The sequence below is a fragment of the Miscanthus floridulus genome, chromosome 6 (genome assembly GCF_019320115.1).
Source record: "Miscanthus floridulus cultivar M001 chromosome 6, ASM1932011v1, whole genome shotgun sequence".
Lineage (NCBI taxonomy): Eukaryota > Viridiplantae > Streptophyta > Magnoliopsida > Poales > Poaceae > Miscanthus > Miscanthus floridulus.
Window position 1 is genome coordinate 86,342,886 of NC_089585.1, and position 20,116 is coordinate 86,363,001.

The following is a 20,116-nucleotide window of genomic DNA, read 5'->3' on the forward strand; positions in this document are numbered from 1 at the left end:
CCTCCGGTCTCCATGCATGGTCGCCAGCTCTCGGTCAGCAGAGCAAAATTATGCATTGCCACGAGATGAGTGAGTATTCATGTTATTGTCTTGAAGCAGGTGCCTTTTGATTTTCAAAAAAAACTAATAATGCTAAAAAATGTTGTCTGCTTTGGGTTATTTTTTTAAATTTGAAGCGAAGGCCACAAGAATGTTGACAAACATAACCACAGCAGTCACAAGTAACCAAAGAGTATTCAGCTTCTTTGTCATCCCTATGGTACCTTTGACATTATTTATCTTTCAATAATGAGTATGCATGGGTGATTTAAATCACTCTTGTAGCAGGCCGCAGCAAACCGACACTTCAGCTTCAGCAGGCAGCAGCCCGGAATCCGACTCTACCACGACCGGCGTCGTACAGCACCTCCAGTGTGCGCTGATTCACGTTACCAAGGATTCCGGGCTGGTTGTCCGGCCCTGACTCCTGGAAAGCCAGACAGTCGTCCGACAAAATCCCATTGGGGACGTCGAGGTCGATGGTGGCGCCACCACTGAACGTGAGAGCAACCCTCGGCACGGTGACGTTGCTGTAGCCGGTAAAGTTGTAGCAGGTGTCAAGCTCCACGTTCGGCACCAGGGGGTACGCCGCCATGGCCTTCCGGAACGCGGCCTGCAGCGCGTTGTACGCAGTGTGCTGGAGCTGTGTGACGACCGTGCCGGAGTCTATGATCATGCCTCCGGAGAACGCCGGCGGCGGGACGTCGATGGACTCCCCGCCTACGGTGATGCCGGTCATATTCACCACGTAAAACGTCTTCTCTTCTCGGATCATCGGCGTAAACACGAAGCCGGATGTGTTGACACCGCTCGGGGTGCCGAGGGCAAGGAACCCCGCTTGGCTGTTTAGAGCCGGGAGACAGTACGAGAAGGCGCCGCCGTAGACCGAGGACGTCTGCACGACGAGCGACTCCGGTGCGCCTCCGAGACCCAAGAGGCCGTCGTACTTGTCGTTGGGACCGTCCTGGTCGTGGCCACACCCGAAGTGGAAATCCTTCACGGCCACCCCAGGCGCCAGCACCAGCGTCTCGTTGCTGTACACGCCCCTCGTCTGCGAGCCGTCTCCGTACGTGATGGCGAATCCACACTGGGCGCCGCCGCCGCCGCCGCTCGTGCAGCCGCCGCCGTAGCTATCGCCGGTGAGGTTCCTGCACGCGTCGGTGTTGCAGGGGATGGGAGCGTACGTGGAAGACTTGCTCGGATCGAACAGGGGGTCCTTCTGCGGGTAGCACGTGGTGGAGTTGCAGGGCTTGCACTGCACCCACGACAGGTCGCTGCCGGTGTCGATGAGGAGAACCTGCGACATGGCCGGCGTGCCTAAGCCCACGGTGACCACGTACTCCAGCGAGTCCACGGAGCCGCCCAGGTGAGTCGGGATGCTCACGTCGGCGTCGTCTCGCGTCGTACCCATCATGCCCTTGGACACCCTGCTCATGATGTACTTCGAGCGGGCACGGTTTCGGCGGAGTCTGTCGGTGAAGGACGACGGCTTGTCGGAGCTCTGCGTCGGCGCGCACGGCCCGTGCCGGTGCACCTAGTGGCACGGACACGGTGTTGCTTCCCGGATCCAGCCTCACTGAAAACTCATTGCATGCATGGGAGCGAGGTAACTTCACTTATTTTGATTTGAGGTGTATATATACAGCACTAGCTACAGGTGAATGCAGAGACGACAGTACTATTCAGATCATGTACCTCTCGATGTAGAGCATACTGCTGCTGGCTCAGAAGCAGTAGGTTGGCACCGCTACAATAGCCGTGCTCGTTGCCTCCATGAGCGACGGAGTAGCTGTAGGTGCCAAGGATGATACACACGAGCAGAGGCAGTGAGGCCATGATGCACGTCTAAATTTTGGATTCACCGACGAGCTGTATACGGGAGACGAAGAGCGAAGACTTGCTAAGATCCCATACGTTGTCGTATATATATATACTGTCATGTACGGCCACCTCCCTGTAGGTAACGTATAATTCTTGATAACATAAAAGGTTTGCGCGTCTTTGTATTAAGATAGAGAAAAAAATTAATACAACACGCTTTAACGGCGCCCTAAAGATCAGAAGAGATGTACATTAACGCTCAGACCCCTCCCTAGCGGCGCCGACTAGGAAGCCTATGCTCAGGCTGCCAAGCGGCGGCGACGCTGCTTGCGCGGGCCCACTGTCGTCCAGTGGGAACAATTCACGTAGCGCCCGCATATTACCGGGGTCATCTCCTGTAGATTTTGTCGTATGCCTTCAGGGCTGACGTTGACAGAGACGACATCCCGTTGGTTAGTCCCAGACGCTTTCAAGACAAGGTGCTTACCTCGTTTGGATACCGGGATATGTGATATGCTCTGCGCCGCTATCCGCCTGCTCCTCATAGGATCGCGGGCGGTGTACGTCCCCCGTGGGCCGTAGAATCGAGCAGCTCTAGGAGTGGCGGCTGCCTCGACTTTGTGACACGCTCGGTGAAACGCTTGAGGCGTCTATCAACAGAGGTCATCTCAGGGGATGGAGTGCAGTTGACGGCGACCGTGGCAGCCACGACCGTCTCTCCTGGGGTGGCTGCCCCTACCAGTGCTGGGTCACGGCGCGCCTCGACATCCACGACGCCGGGCGGTCCCCCGCTGAGCTGCACAGGGGACAACGGAGGCAAGTCCATCGTCCAAACGGCAGTCTTCGCCGGAGAACGAGTGTCCACCAGTGATGCGTCCGATTCCTGAGAAGCAGCCGTCAGAGCAGGCGAGCACCCAAGCGAGGCAGCGAACTCCTCCAGCATTGGGTCGACCCATGCAGGGGCCTCGTGCACGCTCACAGGTCCAACTGCTAGCCGATCTGGGTCGGCGAAGTAGCGTGGAGCAGTTGCGTCAGCTTGTCGTCGTAGTCGATCGACGCCCTCAAGCTAACGTCCCTCGCCGGCTTAGTCTGGCGTCGCCACCTTCACCTTTGGGTTCCGCTGGCTGCCCCCCAGTGGCACCCTGCATGGCTACATTCGAGCTTGGTGGACCGTCGCGGGGCAGCGTGATGGGAGGCTAGTGGGTTGCCGCCACTGAACGGAGTGTCAGTGGCCGGCCGCTACCCTTCGCCGGTAGTGTCGCAGTATGCTTTGGCCGCTTGCAGTCCTTGGTGAGGTGGCGAAGGGCGTGGCAACGGGCAATGTTGCTACTCGGTGCAAGTAGGACAGGCAGTTGAAGCATTTGCCATGAAACTCTGCGGGGTTCCTCCTGGTCTGCAAAAGCTGCTCTCTGCCGCGCCGTGGCTCGACTGAGGTGGCCGCCGGTCACGTCACCTGCCGATGGAGGATCTCCCGGCACCCATCAGCGTTGGGGGTAGAAACCCATCCGCGGCGGGCCGAGGCAGTTGGTGGACAGGGATGCGGACATCCACTGGCCGAGCAGGGGCAGACCGTGCACCAGTTGTGGGTGCGGTCGGCTGCGCTTCCTCCGCCTTCGCCTAGGCCCGGTGTTGGCCAACTTCCGCTTCGCCATGAACCTAGGCGCGCGATGGGGACACAGGGACCAGCTTCGCCGGATGACGAACAGCGTCCAGGTTGGAGGTGGAGTGGTCGTCGTCGGACTCATCACCCTATAGGTTGGACTACTTACATATTGTTTTGCCAGTCAAAATGCTAAATATCACCCATCGGCAATGATATGATCGTCAACGCTCCCGTCACATATGAGCCGTCATCACATTCATTTTTCCTTTTTTTCTGAAGGGAAGGGGATTATATTAAGAATCGGCACAATACAACCTGAAATTATATTTTTAAAAAATCTGAAATAAAATAATATAATATTCTATCTAGATTAATTCTTTCATTGTCTTCTTTCGAGTGGCTTTTCTTGATGTAGCCGATGCTCTAATCAACAAAGCCTTGGTGGACGTTAGAGTCAAAGTGCAGTGTGAAAGGAGAAAATGAAGAGCCTTGTGAAAGGACATAGGATGGCGAAAAACTTATATCTGCACGTCTAAATTTTGGATTCACCGACGAGCTGTACAAAGGAGAGGAGGAGCAAAGATTGCTAAGATCAATGGAGCGTTCTCGAGAGTCCTGAGACTCCTAGGTAGTACGTACGAGCTGTCGTCATACTCCGTATTGGTTTGTCAGTCAAATTGCTAAATATCAACCATCGGCAATGATATGATCTTCAGCAGTCCCATCACATGAGCGTCATCACTCATCACATTCATCTGTAAGTTTTCCCTAAAAAAAACATTCATCTGTAAGTTCATTCATAACCCTTCTCCGTATGGAAAGATCAGATGGGTCTGAATCCTGATAAAAGAAGTACCATCACTATTTATTGCTTGGGTGTTATTTTTTCAAATCTATCAAATTTATGTACAATATTAATTGAACTTTGTTTAATTCATAAGATAATACTTTAAGGAGGCCCATGCAAAAATAGTGCGGGAAGGTAGCTTCTTTTATTTCCATTATATAACATTTGGATTTTTCTCAAAACATTTTTTAAATATTTTGTGTTTATTAGTTTGAACATATTAGTCATCCCTTTGTTCATCCAATTGCAATGATCGTCACGAATAACAACGATATCTATCACTAATCAATTTTTTTCGCTTAAAGCTGTTGTCATCGTTCTTTCATGTTCTTTTTTTTCCCACTTCTATATCATGTGGTTGTGCTATTTCTATTTATACTAATCAAAGACGGTCTTTAATTTCCTTTTCTTGAGCTCCATTCCTCAATAAAGCCACAATTATTTTTTCAGTTCTTTCGCCCTCTTCTAAATTTAATGTTTGGACAACGCATTACATTGGGCCCCTTTTGCCCTCAAATGTTGTCGGATTCGTCACAACTCAGCTCTTAACTATCGAAGACACTATGTCCACCTCAACCAGTCCTTAGCTGATCTTGTCAACGCGTCAACTCCTATCACGTCTCAAATCTTTCCAAAGAAATTATGGAAGCATCACTGATGATTTGCTTATCTCGAAACTACGTCGCATCTCACTCTACTGCACTATTGGTAACCATGATATGACCATGTTTATTTCCGCTTGTGACCAGCTTCTCGCGAAGAAAACAAAAAGAAGAATGTTCTCCATTGTCTTACTCGCGAGCTTCTCACTCTTGTGTGCATTGGATAGTCTCAAGCATGTGCATTGGAAAAATCAGTAGACTAATTGCACAGAAAACTAAAAAAACAAATATGTTTTTCGTGATTTGGTTATAAAGAAACTTGTTATTAGAATCTATCAAACTAATGCTAAATGTTTTTTTTTTATCATTGTGAGGACTCATAGGATTTTTTTTCCTAATGTGTCTCATAAAATAATTAATGTGAATGCTCAGTTGAGGACCTTAAGATTAAGATGACATGACACGGGGTTCACCATTTCTTAACTCTAGCGGGAAGATGCGTGAGTCACAAAATACCATTTTGTGTATTCTGACTACTATGGGATGAATATATAAATAAAGTTAAAAGGCCCGATTGTTCTTGAACGATAATGGGCCACTTGTAGGGGCAAAAGGCCCAACCCAACAGTTCTGAATTCTGATAAAGACGGCCCGCAATGCCGCATTCTGAAGTGCTAGGAGTGTCAGAGGAGGGAGGAGCAAATCGCGACTCGCTCGGTCCCTAGACCCACCTGAGAACTAATCCAGCAAAGCACTCCAAAACTGCCAATGGGCCACTAGCAACATGTTCCGATGCTGGAAACAATCGGAAAACGATAAACGCCGATCGGTACCACTAGCCAGGCAGCAAACTGCAGACGTGCAGCGCAAGCCGCGGCGCCGTAGCCCGTCGGGAAGAGGGCGCAGCACATGCGCGACTACGAGGTGCGCGCCGCGGGGGCGTTGGGCGCCTCGCAGTCGCAGGGAGCATTCCGGGTCGGCATCTCATTATCTGAGTGCCCTGCTCGCCGCGTGCGGACAAGCGCGCCGGCGCCTTTGTGCGTGTCGCCGCGCGCGCGACTAGCTAGCAGCTAGCGGACCTCGTCGTGCAGGGGTTCAAGGAGCAAGTTCCACCGTTACCCGTTAGGCTGCCGCGCGGGTCCCTCGTTCAAATTAGTCACCTCATAGGTCCACCTGTCAGTAACTGCAAACCGGGGAGAAGTTCGTCGATTGGTTGAACAAGCCGACCAGAAACCAGTCACTTCCATGGAGACATATGTGCGCTCTGACGTCATCGTGTAATCCTAAACGGTTTCCCTTTTTTTTTTGTCTCTAAAATCTAGTAAAAGCTAATCTAGTCTGGTAATAATCCTATAAGCTTCTTGTGGGTCTTGGCATGTTGCTCCTATTGATATGTACAGTGTGAATGCGTGATGTAAGTACAAATATGCACTCAAATTTGGCGGACAAGGACTCTATTTCGATGGTACAGATAGCACAAGTCGGTCATACCCCTAATTTATCTCAGCTGTCATTGCCGTTGCCGGGCCTATTCGTTTGAACTTATTAGCCGACTTATCAGCTAGTATTTTTCTTTCACAACAAAACAGTTTCAGCCAGCTTTAATACCAGCCAAACACGTCCTTAATATCAGCCGAACACGCCCTAGACCTGCAAATGGCGCGGTTCGGTTGGCTCCTAATCGTAACCCCCCGCTCCGTTTATGACAAAAGCGGGTCGAGGGTCGAACCTTCTCCATTGGCATCGTTGCCCCGCATGAACGGTGGGTCGCAGCTCGCAGACAGTTACGCTAGACAGCGGACGACGCGGTGGCGGCAGACTGGATCCGCAGGCTGGCGTCGGATCGCTGCTGGTGAGGGGTCACCACCACCCGCTAGATATGGCCTTGCACTTGCAGCGCGCCGATGTGCCGCTGATGGAGTAGAAGAGCCCGGAGGCAGCCGTACGTGAACCGGGTGCCGTCGCCGTCCGTGAACTGGCACGCCGGGCTCGCCGCGCGCTCCTTAGTGCTCATAGTCGCCCAATCTGAACGGAAGCTATACGGAAGTATCTCTGTCCGTCAAGAACTAGCAGGGCCGGATTCCTAGCAGCTAGGAGAAGGACGTCGTAGGAGGCTGCCAAGAGTACAGCGATAGATTGAAGGGCTAAAGCAGAACTAGATCAAAATCGATGGAGGAAAGGCTGCTTCTAACGGGGTGAAATCGATATGCAGGGCGGCGGCGACCTGGCTTGGCCAAGCGGAGGGGGCGACGGCGACGGGGAGCAGTGAGCGATAGGATCGAGTCGACCTTAGGGTCGATGGGTCGCAAACCTAATCGCACCTGTTCCCTTGAGGGTCGACCCGCATCGATCCGTTGCTAGATTTCAGGGGCGGATCGTATTCACGGACGGGTCGAACCGAACCCCTTGCAGGTTGACCGTTGCCTAAAAAATTCTCCTAGATTTCAAACATCTACGACCTGTTCGGTTGGCTGGTTCATATTATTGCTGGTTCGTGAAGAAGTGTTGCTGGCTAGTTTGTGTGAGAGAAAAATATGATTTCGACTGAAAATTTACGATCGTTTACGACAAGCCACAGCCAAACGAACAGCCTTAGATGGCACGAGGAAAATATTTTATTGAACTCTAATTTGAAGGTAAATACCTGACCACTCATATATGTTGACTTATATTTGTGGTTTGAGGTTAGTTTTAGTTTGGACCTTTCCTATAGCGTGCCCGTACGTTCCTACGGGGACAACTAAATCTTTTATACTAAAAACACATGTATCGCACGATAAGATAATAATACTGTTAAATTAAATACCAACGTCAAAGTAACATTTAATTCAAAAAGCAAAGTTCATAAAATTAACACGGTCACGAAAAGCGCGACGTCGCAGGCTCACAAACTCTACTGTATAGACTTTATCGTGATACGGCTAAGATAATATTTTATATCAGCAAAAAGAATTCTACGATATCCATTTCTTTCATGCGCCAATAAATCCATGAATAAGTTCCGTTGCATCTCCATATAATCATATACACACAGGTTCGAGTATATATGCAAATAGGTTCGTGCCCGTGCGTTGCTACGGGACAACTAAACTTTTGTACTAAAAACACACGGATCGCACGATAATATAACAATACTGTAAAAGTATATGACCGACGTTAAAGTGACATTTAATCCAAAAAACTAAGTTTGTGAAATTTACACAGTCACAGAGAGTGTGACGTCGCGGCTCACAAACTCTACTGTGTAGATCTTTTTGTGATGCGGATAAGATCATTTTTTATACCGATAGGAAGAGATTTCCGATATCCATTTCTTTCGTGCGCCAACAAATCCACGAATAAGTTTCATCACATCTCAATACCATCCTGTACACGACGCTGGCAAGCGAATTAGCCACAACTTATGTAATTAGTTTTATAATTAGCTTATGTTTAGTTCTCCTAATTAATATCTAAAAATTCAATGTGACAGGGACTAAAGTTTAGTCCTAAGATCCAAACATCCTTGACTCTCGACTCCTGCTGACTGCTCACTTGCACCACCATGCCTATGTGTCTGTACGTATATACTCTAATACCAGAACGTCTAAGATAAGTCTTTATTGTCCACTCTTTGAAAATATCATAACTTTAAGGTTGCCATTTGTGTATGCTGTAGGATTATGATACTTTGCACTGATCCATGAGGGTATCCATAAGAGTCGAAATTTTTTATGTCATTATGAATGTCTAAGCTTACCAATCAGACAGAGACGAACTTGATTAGTTAAAATATTTTCAACAATGCTTTCATATACTCCTTCTGTCCCAAAATAGAATTCATTCTCGCTTCCCGAGCAGTTAACTTTTTTAACTTTGACCAATTATATATAAAAGAATATTAATATTTATAATACATAATTAGTATCATTACATAGAATATTGAATATATTTTCATAATAAACTTATTTAGAGATATAAATGTTGCACGTATTTTTTACAAACCTAGTCAAAGTTGAGAAAGTTTGACCTGCACGTATCCTATAACGACTTATATTTTAGGGTAGAGGAAGTATATGCTAATGGGAGTAGTTAACTGGAAGTGGTGATGAACACAACAATACTTTCATATTATATGCTAATGGGAGCACGAAGAAAGCGCAGGGGAATGAACCTATATACTAATGGTGGGAATATTCGTTTAGAAAATTGCAGAAGGTTCACCAGTCTCATCATGTATAACATGCAAATCTTTTATTTGGTACCACTGATGTTTCCTTTCATGCATGATTATTGTTTTCCTTCCAGTGTATGATTATTGTTTCATGCATGATTATTGTTTTCTTCTATGCATGATTATTGTTTTCTTCCATGCATGATTATTGTTTTCCTCTATGCATGTGGCCTCAGGTGATCGATTTGTTTTCTTTAAAACAGACAGAGATCGTAGGGATGACATTTTCTTTTTCTATCGCGTCTTTTCTTTTCTCGCTCACCTGTTGGACAGCGTGGGAGGTGGAATCGATCGTATGGGGTGGCAGACGGACGAACCAAAGGCAATTGTCGCACCAAAACGATAGTCCACACTTTGTTCTTTTTAGTTGTAGGAGACTAAGATTCTCCGTCCACGACCATGGTACCACTTAGGCTTTAGTTCCATCCTAACCCACTCCAATGGACATGGATTGAGGTAGTGTCGGGTTCATAAACCCGGAGTCCCTCGGGGACCGGCTTCTGCGCCAAGGCTCGGCCTAAGAGTCTAAAAACAACAGGGCAAAGGAGTGGTTCAGCAACCGACCGGAAGGCCAGGCCCAAGAAGAGCAACACCCGCTCGTCGGCTACTTCGGCCCACCTATCCGACCGGAGCGCTCGATTCGGGCTCCAGCCGTCTCCGGACAGCCTCCGATCGGAAGGCCTGCCCCGAGCCCTACTTCCGACTCCGACCTCGCATCCCTCTAACCAGGGCTCGTAAGAACCCTACTCGCCACTCTTCTCTGACCGGCGCACTCAGAGCCAACTGGAGCCATCCGACCAGGGACGCCCCGTTCGGTAGGAACTAGAAGACGTGCGGAGAAAAGCAAGGCAAGGCTCATAAGTCAAATCCACTATACTAGGGACCATACCCTGCACGGAACAGTACTCCACAGCCACCCTAACACAAATAGTATTATAGGCACCGACATCTCTCTCTACAGTATTGTAGGGGCTGCTAAAACTCCCATACGGTAAGACCTCCCACAGTGTCTCTGGACATCGATAGCGGTATGGGCACCAGGATTTACCGTACCAGGTGAATATAGCGAGACTCCTCACATGCCCCTAGGCATCAAACAGTATTTGCAGGTACCGACGTCCACCTATCCCTGAAAAAGGCAGCGCGACCTCCCGTATGCATCTGACATTCTATAGCGACAGCAACAGTATTGTAGGTGCCTACCACTATCTTGTATCCACTGGTGTGGGCAACAAAGCTCGGTAGGCATGGGCAACAAGGCTCAGCAGTATACGTACCCTCACCCTCTCACTTGTAAAGTCGTCTCCTTCATCTATAAAAGGGGGTGTGCTTCCTCCAACAAAGGAGACCGATTCCAGTAGGCCATAGTTCCTTAGATCGATAGCTCACAACCATAGAATCACTAGGTTCGGACCTTAAGCACCTGCTTGAACACTTAGCTCATAGCGAAGTTCCTATCACTCTTGGCCCTTCCGGTCAGAGCCGACCGAACCTCTTGTACACCCCATCTTTCTCCCTCTCGTTTGTAATCCCACTGCAGACTTCGAGCACCTGGCTAAGGAATAAAGTCACCGACTGACCCTAACTGGACGTAGGGAACATTGCCCAAACCAGTATAAATCCTATGTCATTGAGTGTTAGGCCACCTCCGACCACAACGTACAGCAAAACTACAAATATTGACTAGTTGGTCACATTCTGCACCGACAGTTGGCGCTGTTTGTGGAGAAGACGTTGTACGTTCAATACTTTTTTGGTCATCGGATGGGCCATTCTTTCACCACCGCCGCCATGGTGGGCTCGGGTGATACGATTCGCTTTGGCTCGTTAGAGTTCCCTGCACTCTCGCTCATTGGGATGTGGATTCCACCCTTCTTTGAGCCATCCCAGGCCTTCCTCTTCAGAAGCCTAGACTTCGTCGCCGATCGACTCGGCGTACTCCACCTCTGCGAGGAGACTCGCGACTCGGCACCCATCGGGGAGATGTCCTCCATTGACTCCAGGACGCGCGACTTCGATGGCGCAGCATCTATGCTTCATTCCGAGCAAACTCTCTGCTCAAACCCCGCTGTGAGTAATATACATACTGTTATTCACTTACTATGTTCTATCCTCCACCAAATACCCGGTGGAACCCCGTTATCCCCAATGCAACCACCGTACGACCGGTTTCCCTATGGCCTCGCGTCTTCCTTGGACGCATACGCCCGAGGACTCCAAAAGGTGCTAGCGCCGCACCCTCTCACGTCCGAGTTCATGGGGATGGCGAGCTATGCTCCCACCTGTCTCCTCGACATCATGGATGATGACATCAGGAGTGACGGCTCCAGCATCGGTGATGTGGTGCCTAGCCACCGTCCGTCCTAGGAGTACGCTATGATGGATGCTCTGGAACAGCCGCTAGGGGTAATGGAGTCCTTCTGGACCCACACCCCTCCGAGCCCTCACATGGAGACCCTTAGGCTCACACGTGAGCATGTGGAGGATCTACGACGATAGTGGTCGTATCAGCCACCAACTGCGCCGGCACACCCGGCGTACCACACTGTGCCCCGTGCGCATAGACCGTCGAACGGCGCTTGGGGTCATGCCCGTTAGGTCCAACGCAACATCCCAGTTAGAGGGACCAATCCCCCGCAGTTCGCTTAGGCCAGCCAGAACATTGCCACCGCGGCAATGCTCCTGTGCGACCTGTCCGAGCCGAACGACCCTCGTGAATGGGCGATCCACTAGAACCTTCGGGTACTGCTAGAGACCACTGCCATTCAATAAGTGGAGTGCTCCGTATCATGACGCCGACTCATGACCTCACTCCCTGTCTGGGGAACAGGGATGCAGCAGATGGGGCACTACACCCTATCACCGCAGCAACCACAGAATGCGGCCCAGGAAGCCGCAATGGCACCTCACCTCGGCTTGACGACCGCTCCATGCCAACCGCCTATCCACATGTGGCTCGAGCCAAATTGAGATACGCATAGCGTTGACTAGAGTCCTAGCCCTGACAGCCTAGGACCACAAACCTTTGTCCAACACCTCCAGTAAAGCACTGTTCCCACCGCGCTTCAATGGAGGCCGCAGCAAAGGTAAGGCCAAGCGCCAAGATCAAGATGAGGGCCCCTCCACACAGAGGGGAAAATGAATGGAAAGGATCACCGCCGACCGGCACCTTCGCGTCGGTCGCCACGGTCGATCACATGGGCACATAGCCCTAGCAAGACCCTCTGGGTCACTTTCACGAGCTCATGGAGAGCTCGTGCACCAACCACGACTACCCCACCAAACACCTCTATAAGGACTCCTAGCTCCTCAAGCGCCTATTGGGGTAAGCTGGTAGGCCAAAGGAAGAAAAAGGCGAGGAAGCAGCAACCGAAGAAGGGGGCACAGCGGGTAAGGATCTAGATGACTGAAGGATGAAGTGATCCGATTGGACGCCTACCGACTAAAGGACAACGACGACGACGCTCTCTCCCAGCATCTTGGAACAGCTATGTTGTTCTTTCTTAAGTTTCAGTCTTACCTTTGTTTACTTAGCGAACACTCCTATAAAAGCACCCTGACCCAAACACTTTTCAGCTCGGGGCGCTTGAGGGCTCCACTAGGGGGCTCTACTACCCCTCTATTTTGTTTTTACTTTAAGTACTCTTTTACTTTCATATGGAGAAACTCCTTCCTACCTGAATAAAAGGGCAGTTTGTTCCTTTGATTTACCTTACGTAGCTTTGCTTTAAAACATTTCGACTGATCGCACCCCGCCTTTTCCTATGGTTACGACCGGTCAAGCCTCGCGGGCCATGCCTCGGGCTCACAAAGTTGTAGCCTACGGGACAAACGGGTAGGTACGAGAAAGAAGGAAATAAAAAAACAAAGTTATGCTAAGGGAAAACTAAGGAACGAAAGGGAACAAGCTTCCCTAAATGGAGCAACTCCATCACAAAAACAAAAACTGATTGCAGTCATTAAAACACACATGAACATTTTACACAGGGGCTCCCCCACGAATTTAAACTTTTTACGTTTACTAACTACTTATATTCTGCAAGCTATGAAACCGGCCCGGTGGCATCTGCTGATGGCAGCGAACGACGAAGACGCAGGCTGCTCACTCCCCGGCAGTACGACGTTTGGCTTGATTGGGGCCAAGGCAATGTCCCCCCCTGAACTAGGCTCCATGCTATCTGTAGGCTTGGAGGCATCCTCCCCATGCATGCTTCGGGCCATGCCTTCATGGCAAACATCCATCACCCACTCGGCGGAGACTTGCTCTGACACTGACCGCGCGTGTGGCAGCAAGCTCTCCTCGATTGACTGGATGTCCTCCATGCTTAGGCCTTCAGCATACCCACCTGCAGATAATGGCGAAGTCCAGATTCGGGTGGTACATCACCACCAAGGTCAGCACCCCCTGATGCCCCTGTAAAATAGCTCGCTCCTGATAAGGTCCTTGGCCACGTCTGGGATCTTTGCTAGCTGGATAGCAGGCGCGCTAGTGCTTGGCACCGACCTGAAGACTTCTAAGACGACAAGCTAGGCAACATTGCGGATGTGGTCAAGGTCCCCCTCAAGAGCATGTCACTCTTCATGGGACTTGGCCAGCTCCTCCGCATTCTGACTGAGGGTCGCCTTGGTTGTCTCCAGGTCTTGCTCCAACGTCTTCACCTTTCCATCCAGCTCTGAAGGAGGGACGACAAGTTCAGGAACAGGCTAAAGAAAGAAACCAATGCAATGAAAATAGAAAGGGGACGTACCAGCACGAGAGTTCTCAAGGGCGGAGAATTCCTCCACCTGTCAAGTCACCTACGTGCACAGACGGGCGTTCGCCTCCTCCATCCCCATCACCCAGCCTCGAAGCATGAGCACCTCCCGGTCCGCCTCCGACTGGCCCTCCGCTTCGCCTCTAGGGCCATCCACGCAGACTCTAGGGTGACCTGCTCCGACGCCAAAGCACTCCTCTCTGGCTCAAGGGCCACCAAGGCCTCCTGAAGTGTCGTCTCGGTGCTCACCAGGGATGCCTGCAACTCCGCCTGGCGGGCTTTCATGCCCTCGAGCCCTTGCTCGGTGGCAGTCGCTCGCTCCGCTGCACGTTGCCCCTCCGCCCGCGCCATGGCCACCTTGGTCGCCCGGTCCTAGGACTCGCGATGAGCAGACTCTACCCGGCGCTTAAGCTCAGCCATCCAGGCGTGTTCCACCTAGAGGAAGTAAGACTTGCGGGATGACATCTTCCTTATATCATATGAAAAACAAGCATGCTAAAGACAACCAATGAAAGATTCAAAGGTTGAGGACGAGTACTAGAAGCTCACCTCTGTGGTGAGCTGCAGGTCACCCTCAACCAACTACCGAGTGAACTAAGCCTGCTTCCAGGTGCTTTCAAGCTTCGTGGATAGCTTGGTGAGCTCGGACACCGCGGCATGCCCTTGCCCCCAAAAAATGTCCCAGAGCTGATGCTCCCAGGAATCCCAGAGGATGAACCACGCCATTGATGGGTCCTTAGGGCAGGGCCACTCTAGGTCACCCTCCAGCAAACCGTCAAAGGGCCCAGCCTCCAACTGGACCACCGCCAGCTCCTGTGGCGACACCGGTGGCTCCGTCGTGATGTCCACCTCATCATCAGATGGGATCTCCACCACCTCATCCACGTGGAATGTTGGCAGGTATCCCAACTCCGTCCCGGACACCCTTCCCTCTGGCGCCTTCGGCTCTGATGGTAAGGATAAGCCGTGTGGTCCTCTACCTAGCGAGATAGGGAGCTCACCATCCCTCATCTCTTCCACCGCAACCGGTGGAGGAGGGGCTACAAGAGTTACCTTCAACATAACCCCCGCCATCGGCACCGGGATCGCCACCAACACTGACACCGTCACTGCTGCCTTATCAACAGCTGCCTCGAAGGACACCACCCCCAAGAGGGAACACTGTAGGGTAGGCCTCCAAGTCTCCTACATGGGGCTCAGAGCAACACTCAACCCCGGCATCCCTCGGCCACTAAACAGAAAGTACGGGTAAGTCACCCTCCAAAAAAAACTCGACCGACAAAAGATCAAAAAGCAACAAAGGGAAACATACCAGGAGGTGAGCGGCATGACCCTAAAGGAAGGCCCCAATGACAATGGACCTATGGGATGAGGGCCACTCCTAGACTGTGACCTATGCCCCCTCACCTTAGATGGGGGTGGAGTCATCCCGATCGGCTCCTGCCTAGCCTGCGGGTCACTACGACCTCCAACTCGGGACTCCTCGACTGGAGCAACGGGCGAAGCATCCTCTGACTACAAGTCACACGTCGTCCGGACACTAGTCTGCTCCTCAGACCATCTGGACTGCTCGACCACACCCACGGCAGGTAGGGCCTCCTCTGGCTACAAGCCAGGCGTTGGCACCGGTCCCATTGGCGCACAAGGGCTAGTCTGCTCCTTAGATCGCTTGGCTCGCTCAGCCATGTCTGCCATAGGCGACAATGCAACCAGCGATGCCATCGAGGGGCATGGTGACCGTGTCTGCTTCATCGCCTGTTCGCCAACGATGTCTACGCTTGCTATGTGCTTCCTCGATGCAGGAACCTCCTCATGCCATGCGGCCTTCTGCTCCTCACCAGCGGACATCGCCATAGGGTTGCGACTCTCCGCCGAGGTCACAGCGACCCCCTGACTCTCCTCCTCATCAAAGAAGACCATGTCATCCAAATCCATAGGATCATCCGATGTGAGTTCCGACTCGACGTTGCTCCTATGTTCCCCGGCCCTCATGTGTCGGGCGACCTCCTTCTTCTTCTATTCCTTCCGCTGAACCTCCCTGGTTCTCTTCTTCTTCCGGGCATCTGCCGTCTCCTTCTGGGTGGCCTGCTGGGCCCTACCCTTTGGTCCCTTAGGAAGATGCGGCTAGGACTTGTACCTCTCAAGCCCCTATGGAACGGATGGCCTAGGATCAGGAAATAGGAAAAGCAGAGGAAGAAACATGAACAAAATAAAGGATCGTACTAGGCTAGACATGACCGAGGCATTAAATGGCATGGGTTTCCCCACAACCGTATCCCTGGGCCTCAGCTACAGCACCTGGCCAAGGTGACTCTAGATCTCATCGTCTGACAGGTCCTCTGGCGATGCACGGTCCGGGTCTGACCAGCCACCGTACATCCACATCGGCCATGACCGCTCAGCCAATGGCACAACCCAGCGACGGAAGAGGGTGTGGAACACCCGCACCCCGTCAAGGCCAAGCCTTATGAGCTTCCACATCTCCTCCTCGATGACCTCACCTTGTGCCTCTCCATGCGGGCGCAACCCCATGACCAACTTTTCTGCTTCACCGGCCTCCCATCGGTGAACACCGAAAATGGCACCTCCGTCGGATTCCGGATGTAAAACCACTCCCCATGCCATCCTCGATTGGAGTCACAAGAGGAGTATGCGGGATACACACGTCCCACGCTTGGCTTCTTCTGCAGGGTGAACCCTCCCACCGGTGCGGTCTTGACTGAATTCCCTGCTGTCATAGCTCTCCCGAAGAAGAAAAGCCAGAAGAGATCCGCGTGCAGCTCTATCCCGAGGAAAGCCTCATAGACGGTGACAAAACCAGCGATGTGTAGCACCCCCATTGGATTGAGGTGCTGCAGCTCTAGACCCCACTTGTTGAGGAGCCCACACAGGAACCAGTGCGTAGGGTATCCTAATCCACGCTCATGAAAGGTAAGGAAAGAAACCACCTCGTCGGGACAAGGTTGCAGGAACTCCTCCCCCCCCAAGGGACCCGCTAGTATGCCACCTCCCGTGGCGGCAGAAACCCCTTCATGATGAAAGCCTCCAGCACCGACGCCCTCACGGTGGATGACCTCCAGTCCGACATTTCAGTGAGTTCCTCTCTTCTCCCTCGCTCTCTCCCCTTCCTTCCCTAGAAACCTCTGTGGCTCTCAGGAACGCTCACGGCAAAAAAGGAAGAGAGAAGGCGGCGGTAGATGAAGAACAGGCAAAAGAATGGAATGAAAACCCTCTCCCTTCTCCTACTTAAGGAAAAGGGCATAGCGGTTAGGGATTGATGCACTGATCGGGGAAGCCAGAATGATAGAGCAAGAATTTCTCTCTTTTCCATTTAATGCAGATAAGACATGCCCTAACCGATGAGACGTGCTCTGCCCGATGGAACAGCTCCTGATCAGAAGGGATGTGGCCTAGCCATGGCCCACCACTACCGCACAATCAACCACTACCACATAATGGGTACATGAATTGAAGCGCCACCGCACGCGGGCGGCTCCCCGCTTTCCCAGGCCAGACCTAAAAGAAACTGAATGATAGGAAAGGATAGACACCGAATGACAGGTAAGGAAGCGAAGGGGCACCCCATGTAGGCCACGTCGACTCTATCTTGAACGACGAGCACGGGTCCTAGTCGGACATTTCTGACTGAAGCTCTCCAAACCTCGTCACTCAGGTCGTCAAGGTTCCGGTCAGACATTTCTGACCGAAGCTTTCAAAACCTCATCACTCAGGCCATCAAGGTCCTAGTCGAACTTTTCTGACTGAAGCTCTCTGAACCTCGTCACTTAAGCCATCAAGGTGAGCAGTACCAAACCCCTCTATTTTCTTATAAATCATTTCATACATCCATACGCGCATCTCATTCCATACGCTTGCACCTCTCGGATGATTCAGGCCCTAAATCGCCTGGGGGCTTAGGAACTAAGCATCGCATGTGCAGCGAAATGCACCAGAATGCTCCGTGTTGCATCACGAAGTGGCGGTTGCCTCATTCTACATGAGCAAACAACAGAGCCAGGGGAGAAAACCATAGATGAGCACCGTGTGGCCTTCGCCTAATCCGATAAACCGGGTCATCTCAACCTTCTTGTTTGATCCGAAACCTGTCGCCAAGCCCACAGAATCTCCATCGAGGGGAGGCCATTAGGCCACCTGGGTCGGTCTCCGGAATGACCTAGGCATCTATCGAGTTATAGGTAAAGGAGTAGTGGAATGTCACAAGAGGGCTATGCTGACCCTGTCATGAACGATGGACCCAGATTCTACTCGATCACACCTGTTAGCGAGCTCATTGAGCTAGTCTTTGAGCCCGAGCGATCAGGACAAGCGATGAAACTCAGCCCCTCTGGTTGTGAGGAACCGGATGGGGTAATGCACACAAACTCACATTGACACCCATGATGTCCCGATAGGGCTCGGGGGCATAAGCCAAAACCTTGGGACCGCGACTCCAAACTCGCATCGACAGGATCTATGACATCTGGCTATGGCTTGGGACTGTGACTCCGACCTCGCATCGACAGGATCTATGACATCTGGCTACGGCTTGGGACCACGACTCTGAACTCACGTCAATAGAATCTATGACATCCAGCTACGGCTTAGGACCGCGACTCCGAACTCATGTAACAGCTTCACTTCCAACCGTGCTGCAAAAAAATCTAGGGACCACGACTCCGAACTCGGTAACAGCTTCACTTCCAACTATGCTCCAAAAACCCTAGGACTGTGACCCTGAACTCACATCGATAGGATCTACGACATCCGGCTACGGCTTGGGACCGTGACTCCAAACTTGCATAACGGCTTCACTTTCGACTGCACTCCAAAAAACCCTAGCCAAGGACCACGACTCCAAACTCGCATGAAAACTAACTGAACTAACTACCTCGGCTGCCTAGGCTATGCCAAGGCCAAAGATCCATGACTCCAACCCACCCGATACCACGGTGCGCATCGACGCCAGGGTTTGTCTGAACTAACCCCCTCAACCCGATCCCACGGCGCGCTTCGACGCTAGGATCAGTGAGCTCTCTTATGTCCAAACTAACTTCCTCGCCCAATCCATGGCGCGCGTCGGCACCAGGATCAGTAAGTTCTGTTTCAATCCAATCTTCACGCCTAAAAATGCCTCGGCTGCACAAATGTCACCTTGGTTGACAAAATTCCATCTTAGACTAAAAACATGCACACATGCCCGCTAAAACAAAATCCCCCAGACGGTTCTGCCTGAACCACCCGGGGGCTCAGGGGCTACACCCGTGGGTGCGCTCGCGCGCACCCATCAACAAAATAGAAAACTTCCCCTGATGACACAGAACACCTCTAGACGATTTTGCCCGAACCACCCGGGGGCTCGGGGGCTACACCCATGGGTGCGCTGGCGCGCACCCGTCGACAAAACAAAAATCCTCTGGATGATTCTACCCAAATCGCCTGGGGGCTCGGGGGCTCCTGTCGGGTTCATAAACCTAGGGTCTCTCAGGGACTGGCTTCTACGCCAAGGCTCGGCCCAAGAGTCTAAAAACAATAGGGCAAAGGGGCAGTCTAGCAACCGACCAGAAGGCCAGGCCCAAGAAGAGCAACGCCCGCTTGTCGGCTACTTTGGCCCACCTATTTGACCGAAACGCTCGATTCAGGCTCTAGCCATCTCCAGATGGCCTTCGATCGAAAGGCCTGCCTCGAGCCCTACTTCCAACTCCGACCCCGCGTCCCTTTGACCAGGCTCGTAGGAGCCCTGCTCACCGCTCTTCTCCGACCGGCGCACTTAGAGCCAACTGGAGACATCTGACCGAGGATGCCCCGTTCGGTAGGTACCAGAAGACATGCGGAGAAAGGCAAGGCAAGGCTCACAAGTCAAAACCACTGTACTAGGGACCATACCCTGTATGGAATAGTACTCTATAGCCACCCTGACACAAACAGTATTATAGGTGCCGACATCTCCCTCTATAGTATTAGTAGGGGCCGCTAAAACTCCCATACGGTAAGACCCCCCGCGTGTCTCTGGACATCGATAGCGGTATGAGCACCAGGATTTACTATACCAAGTGAACATAGCGAGACTCCTCACATGCCTCTAGGCATCAAACAGTATTTGTAGGTATCGACGTCCACCGTCCCTAAAAAAGGCAGTGTGACCTCTCATGTGCATCTAACATTCTACAGCGACAGCAACAGTATTGTGGGCGCCTACCACTATCTTGTACCCACCGGTGTGGGGAACAAGGCTCGGTA

The 20,116-nt window shown here is 51.6% G+C and overlaps 1 pseudogene; it reads right to left on the reverse strand.

Moving 5' to 3' along the window:
• Positions 1-352: 352 nt before the first annotated feature.
• LOC136460781 (aspartyl protease family protein At5g10770-like) lies at positions 353-1,875 on the reverse strand (annotated as a pseudogene).
• Positions 1,876-20,116: the final 18,241 nt, after the last annotated feature.